The 18,945-nt window shown below is 31.4% G+C and overlaps 1 protein-coding gene and 1 long non-coding RNA gene across 3 annotated transcripts in view; both read left to right on the top strand.

Annotated features, from left to right (window-relative positions):
* Window positions 1-18,945, top strand: part of LOC102678294 (semaphorin-1A-like) — a 399,280-nt gene that overhangs the window by 309,669 nt on the left and 70,666 nt on the right. The gene's annotated exons all lie outside the window — the stretch shown is intronic.
* Window positions 16,471-18,945, top strand: part of LOC116185436 — a 2,917-nt gene continuing 442 nt past the window's right edge. Inside the window, exons 1-2 of the long non-coding RNA XR_004150290.1 lie at window positions 16,471-16,481; window positions 18,749-18,754. This is a non-coding gene — a long non-coding RNA (uncharacterized LOC116185436). The remainder of the gene's footprint in view (window positions 16,482-18,748; window positions 18,755-18,945) is intronic.

Raw genomic sequence — 18,945 nt, 5'->3', positions numbered from 1 at the left:
CGCTTCATTTTTTTTCTCTCTCTCTCTCTCTCTCTCTCCCTTTCCTCCTCCTCCTCCTCCTCCCTTTTTGCCAAGTCACATTGGAAACCGACAGGGATTTCCTTCGCGATAATTCGAGCGCAATTTACGAGGAAACCTTGAAACCGTTTTTTTTTTTTTTTTTATGGGACACAGCGCGGTGATTATTTCCCTATTTTGCATTCTTCGCCAGTTTTATTGTAGCCGGCGACCGGATGGATGCGCGAAATACGTGGGAGGAGGATTTTCATGTATCCAACGATACCGCGTGAAATCGTGGTGGTTTTAATGGTGATCTGGGAATTGAATTTTCATTTCGGTTAAAATTTAAAAAGAATGAAATGCGATATATGTTTTTTTAGAATTTGATATTTAGATTTTCTTGGGATAAAATGTTTCAGATGAAAGTTGTGATAATGATAAGTTACAATTATAATTGAATTTTTAATATCCAAATATTTAAATAATTGCTTTTCTTGTAAAGTTGTAAAAGAATACATTAAATCTTTATCTTCGTGTTAAATGTATGAGTTAATTTTAGATTATAGATTATAGATACTATTTTCCAAATCTATTTCAATAATTTTTTTCCAATAATTCCAAATAATTGTTCATTGATATGTCTTCGCGATGATTATTGAATTTGAAGCGAGGAAAAGATTGAAAGTAACTCGAAACGGTATTCTCAGTTAGTCAAAATTTGGATAACTGGTATAAATCAGGTATAATCGGTACCTTTACCCCAGATTAAGACCACCTGGACGAAATTAGCTTTAAACGAGAAGCTTGCCTTTCGTTCGGATTAAATGCACCTGTGCGTCGTTCAGGAAGTTGCGTCGTTGAAATGGAAATAAAATTCAAGAAGACCAAAGTCCAATTTAGTGGTATCCCCATTTTGCGTAATTTTCAACTCGTTCCCTCCCACTGGAAACCACATAAGCGGCCTTAACGACCGGATATACCGAGTATTAAGATTCTAGCAAACAGCGAGCATAATTTCTTTTCACCGCAATTAGTATATCCTTATACAAGAGACAAATGCATGAAAGAAACGCGGTAAATAAAAATAATTTGCATTAGATAAATTAAAATTAAGAAAATTAAGGGATCAATTGCCAACTCTTTCGATTCTTATATCCTGAATCCTGAATTCTATCATCTTGAATTATATTAGAGCTATAATTTCAAATTTATCCAATCTCGGTTTTTTTTTATGTTGCATTCTACTTTAATTTGAAGAATAAAAATATGTATAATATTTGTCAATAAATACAATAGCTTTTTTTTTATGAATGTATTTAGAATCATATATAAACAGAAAAAATTTATTAAAAATATTCTTCAAAAAGGTTATTAAATCTTTAGATTATTATTCAAGATAGATAAAAATCAGCAAAATTAAGATTACTAAATAAATTGAAATTATGTTCCATATTAAACTGACTATAAATTTAAAATTAATAGAAAGGATAGAAAGTGGAAAATGAGCTCTATTGAGAAATTAGATACACTCGTGTAAAAGTAGAATTTCGTAATAAACTAATAACAGTAGCCTAGTAGAAATTAGGAAATGGATGTAATCAGTTACCAAATCATCCATTTGGAATAATTTTCCTTTTTTCTTGCTTCAGCCTAACGATCCCAATCAATCCTTTTTACTCCATCGGATCTTTATTGCAAGATCTTTTTTACAATCTATCCAAACGGATTTTACAAATTTTATTCTGGAGAATATTTCGAAGAATATCTCGAACGATTCTGTCGAGAACGTGTGTACTTTCCATTCGCAAATCGTTGCCAATTTCACGGAGGGACAGCATCATCTATAAAAATTGCATCGAATAAAATGTCAACGGCCAGTCAACAGATACTGTGACGTGGAACAATCAAAACTTTTTTGCCCCGGCTAATTCCATCCGGCGCACACGCGAAAAAAACCCGATAAAAGCGGTTTTCAATCAGGGCGCGAGGAAATTTCAATTAGAAATAGAAGACCGGCCTCGAACTGAATCCTGAAAACGTTCAAAGACACTCCTATAATCTCGATGTTCTTTCCTTTGAAAGAGGGAAAAAAAAAAAAAAAAAAAAGACGAAGCAGAATTTAGCGACAAAGTTTCACCTTTTAAAATATCCACTTTGGAAAAAAATATCCACGAATATATTTTCCATCTTGTACAAAGACTCTCTCCCTTTCGAAACTACTGAAATTAAAATTTACTTGCTTCCCTTTATAGATTCCTTTCTTTCCTAAAAAAAAAAAATCTTCGATCACTCTACATTCAAAGAAAAAAAAATTCTAAACTGCCATCGTTTTCTTAGCATCGTAAGATAATATCCTGCTTGAAATTTTATTGCGTCGCTTGGCCGTATAATATCGGACGGGATTTCCCTTCGAGTATCGCAATTTGAACGATACTCAGAGGTAAGAAAGTAGGGGAGAAAAGAATATATCTCAAGACGCGCAGGTATTTGATTCTTCCGATCGAAGATTATTCGTGTTACGCGTAGGCTCCTTTAATTTATTAGATACAAATTCGCACGTTGACTCGCGTAAAACATTCTTGAACGAACGATTGCCGAGCAATAAAGATAAAGAGGGAATATCGATTTTTTTTTTTTTTTTTTTTTTTTTTGGTTTGGCAAAGGGACCGGTTTCGACTCCAATTACTCGTAACGAACCGGATCGACTAGTTTCGAAGATTGCTACTAATTCGCGCTTTTTCGAGATTTGATAACGTGGATGTGTGATCGAAAGTAGAATTCGATCGTTTAAAGATGGAATTTCAATCTGGTTTGGTTATGGTTATTGTATGTGTTATAACGAAGCTGATAGAATTGTAACAGATATGTAGATCGTTTTAAGTTAAGGATAATTCTTTAATTATTGCAATATAATTCTCATGTTGGAAAGGTTTTCGTTAAATTTGTTAAAAAGATTTTGAAAATTTATATATTAATTGAAGCTTTCGAATAAACTACAGAGATTAAAAACGAAATCTGAAAATTTTAAATAATTAAAACATTAAAATAAAATATCAAATTGTCAATGATCATGGAACTCAAATATATAATATCATAAGTTTTGATTTTTCGATATACAATTATTATTCTACTTTCGAAAACTTAATTTATTTCATTCCCGATTCTCTCGTTCTGTTTAAAGATGTGCAAAGAAATCGCATGTTGATAAGATGAAATTTACTTTGCCTGACTACATTTGTCACATACTGAATAATATGGACGAATCTACCGTTCGCAAACTCTTCAGAATTTCCACGGAAAGCTCGATCTTCACGGTAATCCTCGAATGCATCGTCTTTCTGTCCGACCACCAACGTTCTTGACTAGCCAAAGCTTCAAAAGGACTCTCGAGAACCACGCCTCGAGGCATCGAACAGTCGAGATTTCGATACGATGTCTCCTCTCCTTTCACGTCCAACGATTAATCTCATATTTTCGAAAAATGTGGTTTCGTGATTCTGTTATGCAGAATCAATTATTCAATTCCAAAAGAGCTACAATACTTCGATAAATTTCCAAAGTTATCTTCTCATCTGTGCAATCCTTCAATTATCTTTTCTGTTGGATAAAGGTAGTTCTTTGCAAATAAATATGCTAAAATTATAATATAAATAAATAATTAAACGAAATAAACTAGCGAAAACAATCAAGTTACGCGACCTATCCAACACATATTCACCCAATCGAACGAAATTGATCCATAAACACACAAATAAATCGGTCGGAATGACTCTAGGCCAAACAAATTCGTGGAAACCCAACGAATCGCAAAAACCAATTTCGTTTAATACCATCGAACACAGGTTAAGAACCTTTTAATCTCCATTTCTCATCAACTTCGCCACCAATTTGGATTATTCAACATCCCCCTTCCCCTTCACCCCGCGCAAGATTACACATATAAATTTCGCTCCCCAAAATCCCAACGACCTATATTTCTGCGATTAATGCTATAAAACAAACGACCCTCCCCTTCTCGTTATCGTATATCGAAATCTAATCGAAATCTAATCGAAATCTCCCGCCACGATTTTCGCGTGTTTTCACGAGATCTCGAAGGAGGAGATAATGCACAACAGGTGGCATCGATTATAATTTTTCCAAGCACTCTAAAGGTTCTTTGCGTCTACAAGTCTTTCTTCTTTTAATCTCGAAATCGAATCGACGAATAATTTCGAACGAAAATTTCGATCGATCGTGGAGGAGGACGTGTCGGGTTTTCGAGGCCATCGAGGATGAAAATCCGAGCACGATTTTAACGTGGAGGATGGTTCCAGAGGATTGGATTAATCCAATTCTTGTCTTCCTCTCTCGAATTATATGTCTCGGTGGTTCTTTGTGTATGTACGTTGCTGGTGCGTCGAGAGGATTTTCTATTCTGTTGAATTTTCTTTCTAAAGAGTTTTTTTAAATATATTTTTCTTTTGCATATGTGATCAAGAAAGTTGTTTTTTTTGGATTTCATTTTTAAGATCGTTTTGTATTTGTTTTTTTTTTTTTTTTGGAAATCCCTTTCGATTTTTGATGTGGTTTGATTTTGGTTTGATATTTTCTACGATATCTAAATTTTGTTTATAATTTTTAGTGATGTTAATGATTTTATAATATTCAGTAGAAATGTTTTATATGTTTTTTCTTTCTAAAAAATAATTTGGAAAAAATTAGAAATTACTGCAATGGATTGGTCGTGGAAGGAAGAGGAAAATTGGTGCGACAATGTTTTAAAATAAGAAATATTCTACATATCTTACAATATACGTAAAACTAAAGAAAATTGATTATCTAAAAAACACACAAAAAAACATTAATTTAAAAATACACGATAAGAATACAAGCAAATAGAATTTATAATTAATTTTTAATTAGTCTCAAATTTAGTTTCTCTTCACAGTAACGTAATAAGTGAGAAAATAATTGGAAAGATACAAGAAGCTTCCATTTAAATGAAAGTTTCAACAAGAAGAGATTTTAACATTTTGTAACATTTAAACTCTCGAAACTCGTTGATTTCTCTCTTAAGGATGTAGCGACCAATGTTACGTAAATATGTTCATATATTGGCTAAATGTTCTTAAACTTTTAATTTATGACACTTACACACTTTGCCATAAATTGATCTTCACGGTTCCCGGATGTTTTTCACTTAATATTTTCACTTTAATAATTATTTCCCCTCTCCTCCCCCCTATTCTAAGGATTAAACGTTTCTCAAACATTCCCGATAAAACGTTTGACGCGATGAGTAATTCCTAATTAACGAGTTTTCCAGCCGCAAATTTACTCCCTGCCCATTCCTAGGAATAACTTTCCACCGTTTATGAGCAACTTTCATGGAGATACGCGTTAGATTTCATTTTACGGCGTTGGTTTCGTGGCGTTTATTACTTTGTCTATTAAATGTTTAATAATTAATTTAACGATCCGTTATTACCACCCTGAAATTATTTTCCAACGAGTTTGTTCAATTCTGCCAAGTTACGCACAAGGCGAAATTCTAACGGATTGTGGGGAAATATCAACACGGTGAAATTTCGTTTTATTTTTTTCTCTCTCTCTCTCTCTCTCTTCGAAACAATAATTAAAACGCCCGTGCAAAAAAAAAAAAACGATCTTGGAGAATAACACAAGATTTTTGCCGCGTGAATATCAACGTAACGGCAAGTAAGGAAATTTTCTTTTCCTCATCTTTCCTTGGAAAATAATTAAAATTTTCCCTTGTATGAGGATAGTAATTAGATTTTTAAAGAATACGGTTTACATTTGAAAGTTGCTAATAGTTTTTTGCACCCAGACGTTCTCATTTATTCGTTTACGACGAAGAAAACTCTAAACTTTAATTAAGACTCGAGAGGACCCCGCCAGTTTTCTTTCTGCTTCTCTCATAACGAGTTGAATGTCCGCTAAGCTTCGAAAACATTGAATTTCAAACAAAAATTCAAATGTACGTGCTAATTTTACGATGTATATACCCTTGTTAACTAGTATAGCCAGTGATCAAAGTATTATGATCGCTTTGAAATTACCACACTTCTTTGAAGTTTCAAGTTTTTATGAGAATATATGTAAATCCTTTTCTATTATTGCTGTTTTTATATTCTTGATAACGAGTGCACGTAGATTCTTTTAAAATTTGTCTTTTTCTGAAAAACTATCTGAAAGGATTTATTAAATATCAATATAAACTTTATTATTGCAAATCAAATTTTGTTGTAAAATAATATTGTTGAAAGGGAAGAAAGAAAAATATATTGAAAACACAAGATTATTATTATATTATTATATTTTTTTTCAAAACAAAATCATTGTAATTTATTACAACATCCTCGAATTTTATTTTTATCAGTTAGAATTGTTCAAGGAAAATTAATCTTTGAAACTTATCCTTTCTGTAATAACATAAAGAAATTTCAATCGAAGTTTTAATATTTCAAATCACCATTTCTATTGAACGTGTATAAAGCAGATCTCTGTATTTCAAAATCGATTCTGGAAAATCTCTGTATATATTTCTATATATTTTTTCTTCAACTTTTCTTTCGTAAACTTCGTGAGATGATACTTCGTTTAACTTACTCCACGTAAGATGTGGAAATCGTAAACTTAGACGACAACCAAAAGCAAATAAATATCGAATTGCTGTGTTTTTGTAATTTCGAAAACTTTGACAAGATTTTGGAAAATCTTGCAGTTAATGTTTTTCCATGTTGAAACTATCGATTTACTATTCGTTAGCTCTATCACAGTCGAGGAAAGTTAGTAGAACTGATTATTCGATAAAATAACTTTGTTCTTTTTAACTTCTCGATTATATGTCTCTTAAGAAAACTCTTTGTTATGAACAAAACATGCAAAGAGAATTGTAAAAGTGAATATATAAAAAATTAATATTCTATAATTTTGCAATTATAAATTTCATTTCGTTCTGTTTAAGAAAAGAGTATATATTATATGAAAAATTAAAAAAAAAATTTGCAACTATTACCAATAATTTTTTCTTCAAATCACGTATAAAATAAAATTATTTCATTTAAATTTAACATTAAAAAATATTATTGCAAAACAGAGTTCAAATTTATTGTACTTTCCATTGCAGAATCATTAATCCTTCGCTAATAATAAAAATACGCGATAAAATTTAAAGATCCACAAAACTTACACAAAATTTATAATTTCCTTATATCCAAAAACTTAAATGAAACCAATTAAAAAATAGAAATTCAACTAACATTCAATTCTCCTAAACTTCTCCAAAACCACTTCTTAGCCCGAAACCAGTTACAAAACACGCTGTGTTGGTGAAATCTCGCCAAGGAGGTGAACGATTGTAACGATCCCCCGGCCAAAATCCTCGTCCAACCCAGAACTTGTCCTTGACTGGTTCTAAAGAGCTCTCGTGAGCGTTCAGGGATGCCGAACGTCTCGCCTCTTCTCGTTAGACGCGAAACGAGGCATGTTTACGACGTTTCCTCCGTGGAAAGGGGGAGGGGAATAGGATAGAAATTTATCAAAATAAGGCAGGGGCCGAGGGTTCGATGTGTTTTATAATGGAACCGGGGGAGCGTGGAAGGATTAAGAATGGCGATAAAACGGTTGGTGGAAACCCAGCCTAATGCCTCTTTATTCCGTCTGATTTAATAATGTGTTTCGCTCTTTCTTCTCCCTTGATTTAATGATCCTCCCTTCTTTATTCCACGGCTGGAAGAATGCTGATTCTGTTTAAGAAACTGTTGCCGTATATCTCGCCCGCTTTTGAGCAATCGTGGGCTTTAAGGTGGGATTTATTAGCCTCGTATTTGGCGAGAAATAAAAGGTTTGTAAACCTTTTTTAAACTTCTTTTTTTTTTTCCTTTTTTAACGCGTGGATGTTTTTCGAGTGGAGCAAGAAAATTTGAATAGGGTGGGGTTTAAGGGGTGCGTCTTGAAAAGATTGAACGTGTTGGTTTTTAATGGAAGTGTTTCGATTTAATTATTCGGAAGATCGGAGTAAAATGTGTGTGTATTATTTCTGTTCCAGGGAATACATTTGATTGACGTTTAAAATGTTTATACTTCAAATTTTTGATTATAATAATTTCTATAAAAGTTAAAGCGATTTACAATAATCGAATAAAAAACTAATGAAAATATTACAAAAATAATACAAAATTCTAACAAAACATGTTCACCTTATTTTAAATTAAAAATTCTATTAATTACAGTATATTTTCAAAATTAATATAAATAAAATGATAAATAATCTTTTTTCTATCAATTCCATATTCTAATAAGAAATGAACAATTTTCGATAGAATCAGAAAATTCAATATTGCTTCTATTGAACTGATGAAAATATCGTCTAAATCAAAATAATAAATCGTAAAAACGGATTTTCCCAAAACAAGACGCATTCGTGTACGGTGTAACTCTTCCAAGCTTACACCGGATTTCCTCATCTGTCGGAGAACTATTCAAATTCCGTGAAACTCGATTCCACGAACAGGAACGCGTCTGCCGCTTAAATCACTGCAAGGAACGCGAAAGACGAAATTTGCTTGTTTCGCGTGTAGAAGATGACTTTTTTTCGAAAGTTATACGAGTATTCCAAGAAAAGCAACACACTACTATAAAAAAAGAAAAAGAAAATGGTACAATCATAAGAAAAGAATTTTCTATATTCGTAAGAAAGAATACAAATAAAATTAAGAGATAAGTTAACCTTTTTTACGCAATATATTTCAAATTTTTAATTATAATAAAGAAATTTAATATTTAATTAATCTCACAGTGGTATTGAAATAATTGGTATTTGAAAAAATTCATTCATCTTATAAATATTTATTCTTCTAGATTATTTGAAAGAGAAATTTTACAAAAATCTATATGCAACAATTTTGCAACAAATAGGAAAATGATTATCCTATTGGAATAATGAAACAAATACGAGGATTCAATAATATCCAATGAAACGTATAGTAACTCTTCCTTTATATATCAGAATAAATTAATCCTCTTCTCTGTTAGGCGAAACACTCTCGAAATTCATCGAGAACAATGAACCCAAACGGGAAAGACAGATGTCAAAAACAAACTGTCACGTTTACAAAGTTTACAAAAATTCTGAATCGACGTTCGATTCCGCCCCTTTCTTCGAAAGAAAAACCGATAAACCGCGAGAGAAATTCCCTGCCGGACGACGGAACACGAGGATCGTCGCATTCCCAACCCGATCAGTTCGTACCGCGAAAATTTCTTCGCCGAGCATCGACATTCTTCTTCGAGATCTCGAGGAACCCCTGGAAAAGAAGAGGGCGATTTCGTCTCCCCTCTCCCAACCAAAAAAAGGGAAAAAGGAAAAAGCGGTGGAGAGGAGAGAAAAGGACCCGTACCAGGAATCCTTTGCACGGGATTTAGCGATTTATGCCTCCGGCCACGCCTGCTTTTCGTTCCTCCTGCAGCAAGAAGAAGAGGAACGGGGCGGAAAGGGATGGAAGGGACGGATGAGGCGACTCGAACAGAAAGTGTTCCCCGTGTAGTAGACACCGGTATACATACGTACGTAGTTCCGGATCTCTCGCGTAAATCTCACGCCGGAAAAACTCCCTCTCCTCCCTCTTTTCTTCCAACAACGTTCGTGCTTCCCCTCCCCTGTATTATCCTCCCTCCATCCCCCTTTCAGGATCGGCCAAAGACCGTCCATACACCATTTTTGCTCTCGCGTTTTCGTCCGGCTTTTAGCTTTTAGCCGCCCATTTCGCAGGCCAATTCGCGGCTCAGAAGAAGGGGGAGGGATCTCTTTCACGATCGATCCAGTTTCTATGTTCTATGGGAGGAGGAGAAAGGGGTTATGGATCGATTCGTTTTTTGGACGCGAGCGTTTTTTAATAGGCGTTTGATCTAGATCAAAAGTTCTTGTGAATCGGAGGAAGGTGTGGATTTTTTTCTCCTTTTGAGAGAGGATAATAATTTAATTATTATTCACTGTGAAATTAATTTTTTCTTTGCTTCTTATTAGTTATTAGTATACAGTAAATGTGTATTATATAGGATTCAGTTGTAATGAAAATGTTTGGAAACAAAACGGAATAAAAGATAAAGTTGAAAAAGTAATATGAATTTAGCTTTGTATTTATAGTTAAACTAATAATGAAATTGTAATTGTTTCTTTCGAACATTTCAGGATATCAACATTGTTAGTTTTTGTTCTTTCTATACAATATTAACAAGAAATTAACGTAAAGATCTCTCAGATCTTATGAAATATAATATTTAAATCAATTTCATCGTATTTTTTTTTTTGTATTATTATTACATTGTTTTAATGAATCATTATAGTTTTATTTATGTGTCTGTTGTTTCGTCTTATTTTTATTTATTTTTTATTTCTTCATAATTATCTTAATCTTTTATTTTTATCTAGAAAATATATTTGCAAAATCATGTTCGTTCTGATTTAAATTTTGAATACAAATTATAATTTAACAATTCTTTAAATATTATTTTTACAAATATAATATAATTTGGAGAAAATTATATGGAGAAAACTTTTTAAAACACTTTTCTAAAAAAAAAACAAGATTTACGATTGCAACAATTAAATAATAATTTCATAAATCTGCAGAATAAAATAATTGTACGAATAATACAAAAAATAGGCTAAAGAAAATAATTTTATAAATATTACAATTAGAACACTTGAATTTACAAAACGGTGTTATTACAACGCATAATTAAAAAATATTCGAAACGAGATTGAAGAAACAGGTAACAGGGTAGTTGATCAAAACGTCATTCCGCCATATACCCATCAATCATTCGAGATTTAACTTGGCGCTTAGATTGTTACAACCCCGTTCTCAACATCGTATTTTAATTATTTAAAACTGTAATTAGAATTTTAACCGAGGGGGGACAAGTTGAATCCATTTTGCGTGCCGAATTTTGTAAACAACGATGTTTAACTTAACGTAACGTTATTCGATCAAAGTCTGCGCGCCTCGCGGAACAGCCTGTGTCAACAATGCTGCTCGCTTATTTAAATTCAACGAAGGAACGGGTGGCACACACGAGATCTTAGATTGCAGATTAACGTGTGACAAACAAACCAATTGAACGATCAATTACTTTGACATTTGATTTTATTGCCAATTCGATCGATGCCGATATGTCATAAATTTTTTTCCACGTTGAATGAATATTTATTCTTCTCTTCTACGACTCGGATATGTTTAATCCTTTCACGCTCGATGTCACGTATATTTTATCTTCTTTTATCCGATTGTAATTGACCCCAAATTCTAATATCTTCTTTGACATATATGAACTATTAATGGGAAAAAATTTTTGCTCCTAAAAACCTGTACCAACAACAAATTAAAAATTGTATTATATACGTCCAATGCATTCTTTTAAAAAAACAAATGGACTACTTTTAAATTCTGCGATCAACCTGCAATATCTTCAACCATATGTATAAAGCATTCCAAAAGTTTTCATATCTTGGAATCCGAAACGATCGACGATGAAAAAAAAAAAAAAAAATAAAATAAAATTGAAGCGGAACCATACTCAATATTAATTTAAACCCCAGTCATACCCCAGGATTCTTAAAACTTGCATCGACCCCCCTCCCCTTCCCCGAAATCCGAAAGATTTAAACTGTCATGGGGAATGATTTATTCAAAATTCAACGTCTAGCAGGATGCGGCATAAATCTCCTCCTGCGCTGGTCGAATTTTTCCATTCTCTCCCTCCAGACAAGGGATCACCTTCTCCCCCTTTCTTTTTTTTCTCTCTCTTTCTCCTTTTTTTTTCCTCTCCATATCTCCTTTTTCCTCCCCCCTCCCCCTCTGTTGGAATTACACGGTGCACGCAATTTCGCCGGAAATTCCGAGTTGAGCCGGAATCGATGCTCGACAAAGACACGAAAAAAATATCGATGCCCGCGTAGAATCGTTGGCAGATCCGTGTCGTCCTCGTCGTGTTCGTTCGTTTTCCTATTTTTTTTTTTTTTTCCCCCCCCCCTCCCCCGCGGTTGGAATTACACGGTGCCCGCAATTTCGCCGGAAATTCCGAGTGGAGCCGGAATCGATGCTCGACAAAGACACGAAAAAAATAGCGATGCCCGCGTAGAATCGGTGGCAGATCCGTGTCGTCCTCGTCGTGTTCGTTCGTTTTCCTATTTTTTTTTTTTTTTCCACCCCCACTACTCCTCCTTTTCGCCGATATTTGTCGCGACGCTCGATGGGAAGGATCGTTGAAAGTGGAGCCGATCGTATCGGCAATGCAAATAAATACGTGCGCGCAATATAATTCGAGGCAGGGGTAATTCGAAGACGATGTATAAATAGGATGGCGCGCGAAGAATTCGAAGGGATCGATCGATTTGTTTTGAAGGCGCCGCTTTGGATTTGGTCGAAGAAACGAACGGGTTGGTTTCTGAAACGAAATGTTTCAGAAGTGTAGAGGTGTAGATTGTACGTGTGAAAGAAAGAAGGTGTAACGTTGAGAGCTTTTTAAATTTGAATGGTTTAAAATTATTATATTTTATAATATCGTTATTTAAAATATTTTGGTTGGAGGAAAGAAATTTATTTCAGTATATTCAGTATAAGTAAATAGATAGAGAATAATTTTATGTATGATAATGAGTTGGAAAAAGGGGATAAATTTTGTTTGAGATTCGTTCTTTTGAGTAAATTGTATTATAATTATGTATTTAGTATTTTAAATATAAAGTATTATTAGGATAGGATATTGTAAAGTAGGATATTAAAAGGCAAAGGAAATTTATATATATTTTCTGTACAAGGTGGTTCAGATTAAGTGGTGTAAACGTATGTATGTAAATGTAATAGAAAGAGGGATGGAATTTGTTTATTTTGGGTAAATCTTGTTTGAGAAATTTTCAAATTCAAGTAAATTTTGATAACTTTAGATTGGATATAGCAAAGGGTAAAAGATTGTTCTATGAAAATATATAATATAGGTAAATGATGTAGAATAAAATTCTTTTATTTTAAAACTAGTTTTCGAGAAATTTCGTCTATGATTTATACTATATGTATACTATATTCAGCTACTCTTTCAGTGTTTATATTTTTATTTTTCTCAAAAATAAGAACAAAAAACAAAATTTTATTTTCACATATCTTTTCACTTGTAAAAGAAGAATAATGTAAATGTAAATAAATTATCTACAACGTGTTATACATCATACAAATATATCAAATTTACAATACAATCTGAAATTAACTTTGAAAAATTCTCAAATGTGAAAATAAAACTTCAAGTGAAAAAATTTTATTCTATCATTTCAATTCATCTTTGTAGAATCAATTGTTCTATCCTTGTATAATACTTGTAATCGATTACGTGCATTCTTATAACTCGTAATAATGCGATTCAACTGACGACTGGATATTGTCTGATCGCGGTCCAATGTCACGTATGATGTCCATGTCATTCGTATGTGAAAATGTTAAATCACTTGATGACGTGATAAATAGCGTGTTGTTAACGGTTTGAATTGAAATGAGACGAGTTCAAAGCCATTGTGAACTTTCTAAAAATAAGGAAGGATGAAATAAAGAATGAGGAAGTGCATATAGGGATGTTTAATCCTTTAATAATCTTGTACTATGATGACATCACTATGATCTCTATTGTGGTTTAAGGATTTAGCTTGAGATTATAAATTTTAGTTAGAATTTTTAAATGAAATTTTTATTTTATGTTGTTATGTATGAATAAAGATTTAATTAAGTTAAGTATTTGAGACTTTTATAAATTATTCTTTAGTATCTTTATTTAATTCATTTTTAGTTAATTTCAAAGAATAAATTTAGAATTATTTTCGAATAATATTTTTTTTTTTTACATAGAAATATTAGCACAATAATATACGAATAATTTTATACATTTGATTAAATATTTGTTATCATGAAATTGAATGTCTGAAGTATTCTTAAATAGATTTATACAGACGATGAATCTGAGAAATTATATTTAAATAGTTTATTAGATTACATGTGACATTGATATATGTAGTTTAATAAGAGTATTTAAGAGATAAAGAAATAATTGGAAATAGTATATCAAGAATTTTATATTTAGAATATCGTGACCTGAGAGGAATAGTTATTGAGATGGAAAGTTACGTATAGATTTTAGATAATAAAAATGAAAAATACTTGACAGAATTATGATTTTAACATAACAAGTTTCTTCCTTTTTTTGATTTAAATAAATTAATACAAATAATCTAATATCATACTATTTTTTTAAATAATTTTTTAAGGAAATTGAAATCGTGGAATCTAACAATTAATTAAGAATAATTTTATAATTATTAATCACATTTAATTTCAGAAAAATTTCTTCAAATTACTGTGTACATAACTTGTAATATTAATAATTTTCTAAATCAATATCTTGAACTTATTTTTATTCCATTTTATAAATTCTTCAAAAGTATAGATAGTTTGTGTTTAACTTAAATATTCAATTAAGTTCTCTTATTACTTTGCTCAATAAATGTTGAGCAAAGTTACATATTTCAATATTTGATATACTTATCCAGATTAATCTGAATTATCTTATTTATATAATATCCATAAAAATAATATTGGAATTATATTATATTCTTTTTATATCTCTTTATTAATTTTATACGTAATAATTAATTACAATACTTTTATTTTTTTGTTTCAGGTAAGAGCAGATAAAACATACATCAAACTAATATTATAATCAGCATCCAATATAAAGGTACAAATTTTTATTCCTTGCATGTATAAAGTCTCAACAACTTAAACTTGAAATCTCCATTACAAATGATACTTATCAAATCGACTGTCTCACTATTATCATGTATAATTATTTCCAATTCATTAGAAACAAATTTCTGATAATCTTCACATAAAATATACAGGAGAGCAAGTAACATTTTTACTTGCTTCGCCTCATATTTTTTTCTAAAAAAAAAAAAAAAAAATTACAAAAGGAATAGGTTTGCTCCCCATTCGTACAGAAAATATAATTTAAGTACAGACGGATTAATCTAATCAATCCCACGGATGCATCGCGAGAAAGTGCACGGCCAATTCGCGGTTTCGATCTCTCGTCCCTTGCATATTTTATCGATGCCGAAATACTCGAGGGATCCGTGGGGTGCTATTAAATTATCGATAAGAACCTGCACGGTAGAAAGTGGGTTCAGAGTTCGAGACGAAGAGGAGCCAGTTTCGAGTCGACGAGTCTCGGCTGCCAGCCAGAAAGCCGGGCCGAGAATTGGAAATTGGTATTGATGAACGACGAAACCGTGCATAATTTATTCATTTTCGTAAAAGCTGTTCCGCGAGGAATATATAATAAGCTTGATTTTTATCCATAACACGTAATACGCGGAGAAATTTTCATTATTGAAACTGAATTTGAGCCAATTTGTTGTTGCCCGTGTAATTAGTAATTTTTTTTCTTCTTCTTTTTTTTTTAATCAAGATTGATGAATTAGAAGTATTTCAAAATACGTTTTTCTCTTGAAAAACTTGAAATGATCAAACATTTGATATAGAAATTATTTGGAATTTTAAAATTTTTGTCCAATTAATGATTCGAACGAGTTATTATTCAATACAATAAGGAATGAATAGAAAATAAATAATAAATAGAAGAATCTTAGAAAACAATAAAGTAGTAAAAAATGTTTACAATATATCTCTGACACTTATTCAGAGCATGAAAAATTTTATAGGAGAAATTTGACCCGAATTCTTCAGATCGTTGCTTATGCAAATTTCCAGATTACTTTCTTTCTTTTTCCACTGATATAATTATTCCACAATGAGAGCAACTTCTCGAGTGTTCTCTTTTTTTTTTTTCTTCGAAATTAACGTAGAATTAATCGTTAAATTTGATATTTGATAATCTACTCTCTTTGGTGTTTTTAATAATGGCGTAGTTTATTAAGCAGAAATATTTGAACAATATAACCTATATGTATGCATTTATTTAAATACATACAATCATATAACGAGATTAAATTAATCCGGACACGCGTACAGTGCATCATTATAATTAAATTTGAATTTTATCATTACAAGTATCGATTATAAACCAAATCCTTCGTTCTATTTTTATAAATTGCAAATCATCCATAATTACTTTAAATAGAAAATTGGAAATATTAAATTTAAATTTTATGAATCTTTAATAAATAAATAAATAAAAAAAATGAAATTATAAGGTTAAAAATATTTTTAAATTTTGTTCGTTATAAATCATATTTTTAAATATTATTTTATTACGTTATATTTTAATCCAATCATTCCAATAAAACGAATATAATCAAAACATGATGAATAACAATTTAAAAATAATTGAGGTTCGTCTATTTTATTATATCCATTTGGGAAGATACAGGATTATAAGATAAATCGGCCGAAAGCTTTATGCTTTCCATCGCTGTGAGATATTTTCCGCACTCGTGCACACTATATTTCGTTTATTTATTTACGATCAAATCGCATGACGCTGGTTCTCCCTAGTCCTTTTTCATTCCTTGATTCCTCTCCACGGAAGCAACATTTTTTGCAACGCAAAGAATTCCTCACAAGATTCTTGCTCACAAAGAATCTTCCCTCTGTGCATCCAATATGATATGCACTCGAAAACAATTCTTCTGAAACGAATAGAAGGATCTCTTCAAACGAACGAAGTTCTTTTTTAGTCAGCTCAGTCTATCAGGGGAATTTATAACTCGAACAACGTGCAAAGAGAAACAACAATCAAGAGAGAAAAGAAGAAAAATAAAGAATTAAATTATTTTTATACAAAATTCTTGTATTTCCTCATTTTATATTTTTAAAATAAATTACGAGCACGTAATAATTGTAAAAGATATTCGTTATAATTGGAATAACAATAAAAAAAGGGGGGAGGGGGGAGAGAAAAGAAAAATATTGGCATAAAAAAATTATTCTATTTATATTTTCACATTATATACCACTTGTAATTCTATGTTCAGCACTGATTTTAAAGTTTTTTTAATTGTAAAAAATTACAATTTTGATGGGATTATAAATGTTATTTATTATCTTCTTTCTATCATATTCTATATTTGATTTTCCTGGTATAAAATTATTATAATCGTGTGTATACGTGTAAATAAAAATTGCGTAAATATTATTCTTATTTCGAGAAATTACAAATAAAGATTGAATATATTTATACATTTATTTAATAATCGTTTCTACACGAACTGTTTAATAAAATATCAAAGTAAATATTTCCTCGATAAAAATAGTTCTTCAAGCGAGAAACTTAAAAATATCATTTTCATATCTGCATACATAAATATGAAATATTATTGATACACTTAAACTTAATTAATGGTATGCAGATATTTTTTATAATCAATATATCCATCTGGTTTTTCCATCCGATCTCGAAAATTAATACATCAAAGGACAAAATATACATATAGAATAACAGGAAAATTTCCCGCAAATATGTGTTTTAATCATATTATACGTTTGTCGTTTGCATTCACTTCTGTGACGTTTTGTTTACACGTGTATAAAAAAAAAAATAATAATAATAAAAAAAACAACGTTACAAAAGCTTTCTAATTTTGTAGGAAAAACGAATCAATCGAGTAAACATTTGACCATTTTCGTGATACAGCGCTGTGTCAAAACAACCACTTTTCAGCAAACCAAGTGGCCCTTGATTCTGCGTTTCAAAGAGAAAATTGCATCATTGGAAACCTTTTAACAATGTGACGTTTTCTGTGTCGCGATCGAAAGGCAAACGAATTTTCGTAATGATGAGAATAACTTATTATTACGAGTGAAAAGAGGTTTGTTGTTGAGGTAATTTTTCGACCACGAAATGAAAATTTTAAAGGGAACATTATTGGAATTTAAATATTCTTTTTTAAATGAAATACAATTTATATGTAATGCCTTCCACTCTTTCAAATCGACAAATTTTGTTAACATATTTGAAAGATTATTTTGAGTGAAAATCGTTATATAATCCATTGTTTCATCTTCTTTCTCGGTATATGAAGCGATATATAAATCAATCAAGTATTTTCAAGCTATTTAACTTTCAATAATAATTTAAAACAATGTTTTACACTGATTTATAATATTTTACACGAATTATTCAAAGTATCTAATATAAATCAATCTTCCAATTATCATCAAAAATAATTTGAAGATATCTGCGATTTATGCTTCAATCTAAATTCCAAATTTTCTTATCTTTAAAACAAAGACAAATTGATTTATGAATTATATTCATTATTTTTTAAAAGGTTCTAATTAATAATACAAATTAAACCAGATCTATTATTTCATCGAAAGAAAAACATTTTACGCTTCTACCATTCTAAAAATATTTACAATCACTCTTCATTAGTTTGCTTAGCAAACTTCTTATTTACTTCTCGATATTCCTCGAACAAGATCCTGCGTATCTCGATAATCCCACGAGCAAAACAAACATCGTTTCACTCTCTTTTCTAACGAAACGAGATATCCCTTCTCCTATTATGAGTAATTGCGTCGAAATAGCCACGCGAATACGAACGCCACGAGCGGTGTCTCTCTCTATCTCCAATACAGAGGCAGCGAGAAACGAGATATTCGAAATCGAAGTCGAGTCACAGAGAAAGAGAGAGGGAGAGAGCTGTTAGGACAGTGGATAAGGTAATTTGGAGGGCGAGCCTCGGGTTTCCAGGCAGCACGCCAGCAATTGCGACTGTAGATTCGTATCAAGACACATCGTCGAGGAGGAATACGGCAAGTATGTATATTCGTTAACTCGATTAGCCTTAATTAAGAGCCTGAGCTTATTTCGATCTGTCGGTTAATCGGGTCTCGTCTGTGTCGTGCGCTTGACTTTGAAATAGACTCGAGATGC

This window comes from Apis dorsata, unplaced genomic scaffold (assembly GCF_000469605.1).
Source record: "Apis dorsata unplaced genomic scaffold, Apis dorsata 1.3 scaffold_176, whole genome shotgun sequence".
NCBI classification, from domain to species: Eukaryota; Metazoa; Arthropoda; class Insecta; order Hymenoptera; family Apidae; genus Apis; species Apis dorsata.
Note: the sequence above shows the minus strand (reverse complement) of the source record. Positions and strands in the feature narration are given on the sequence as shown.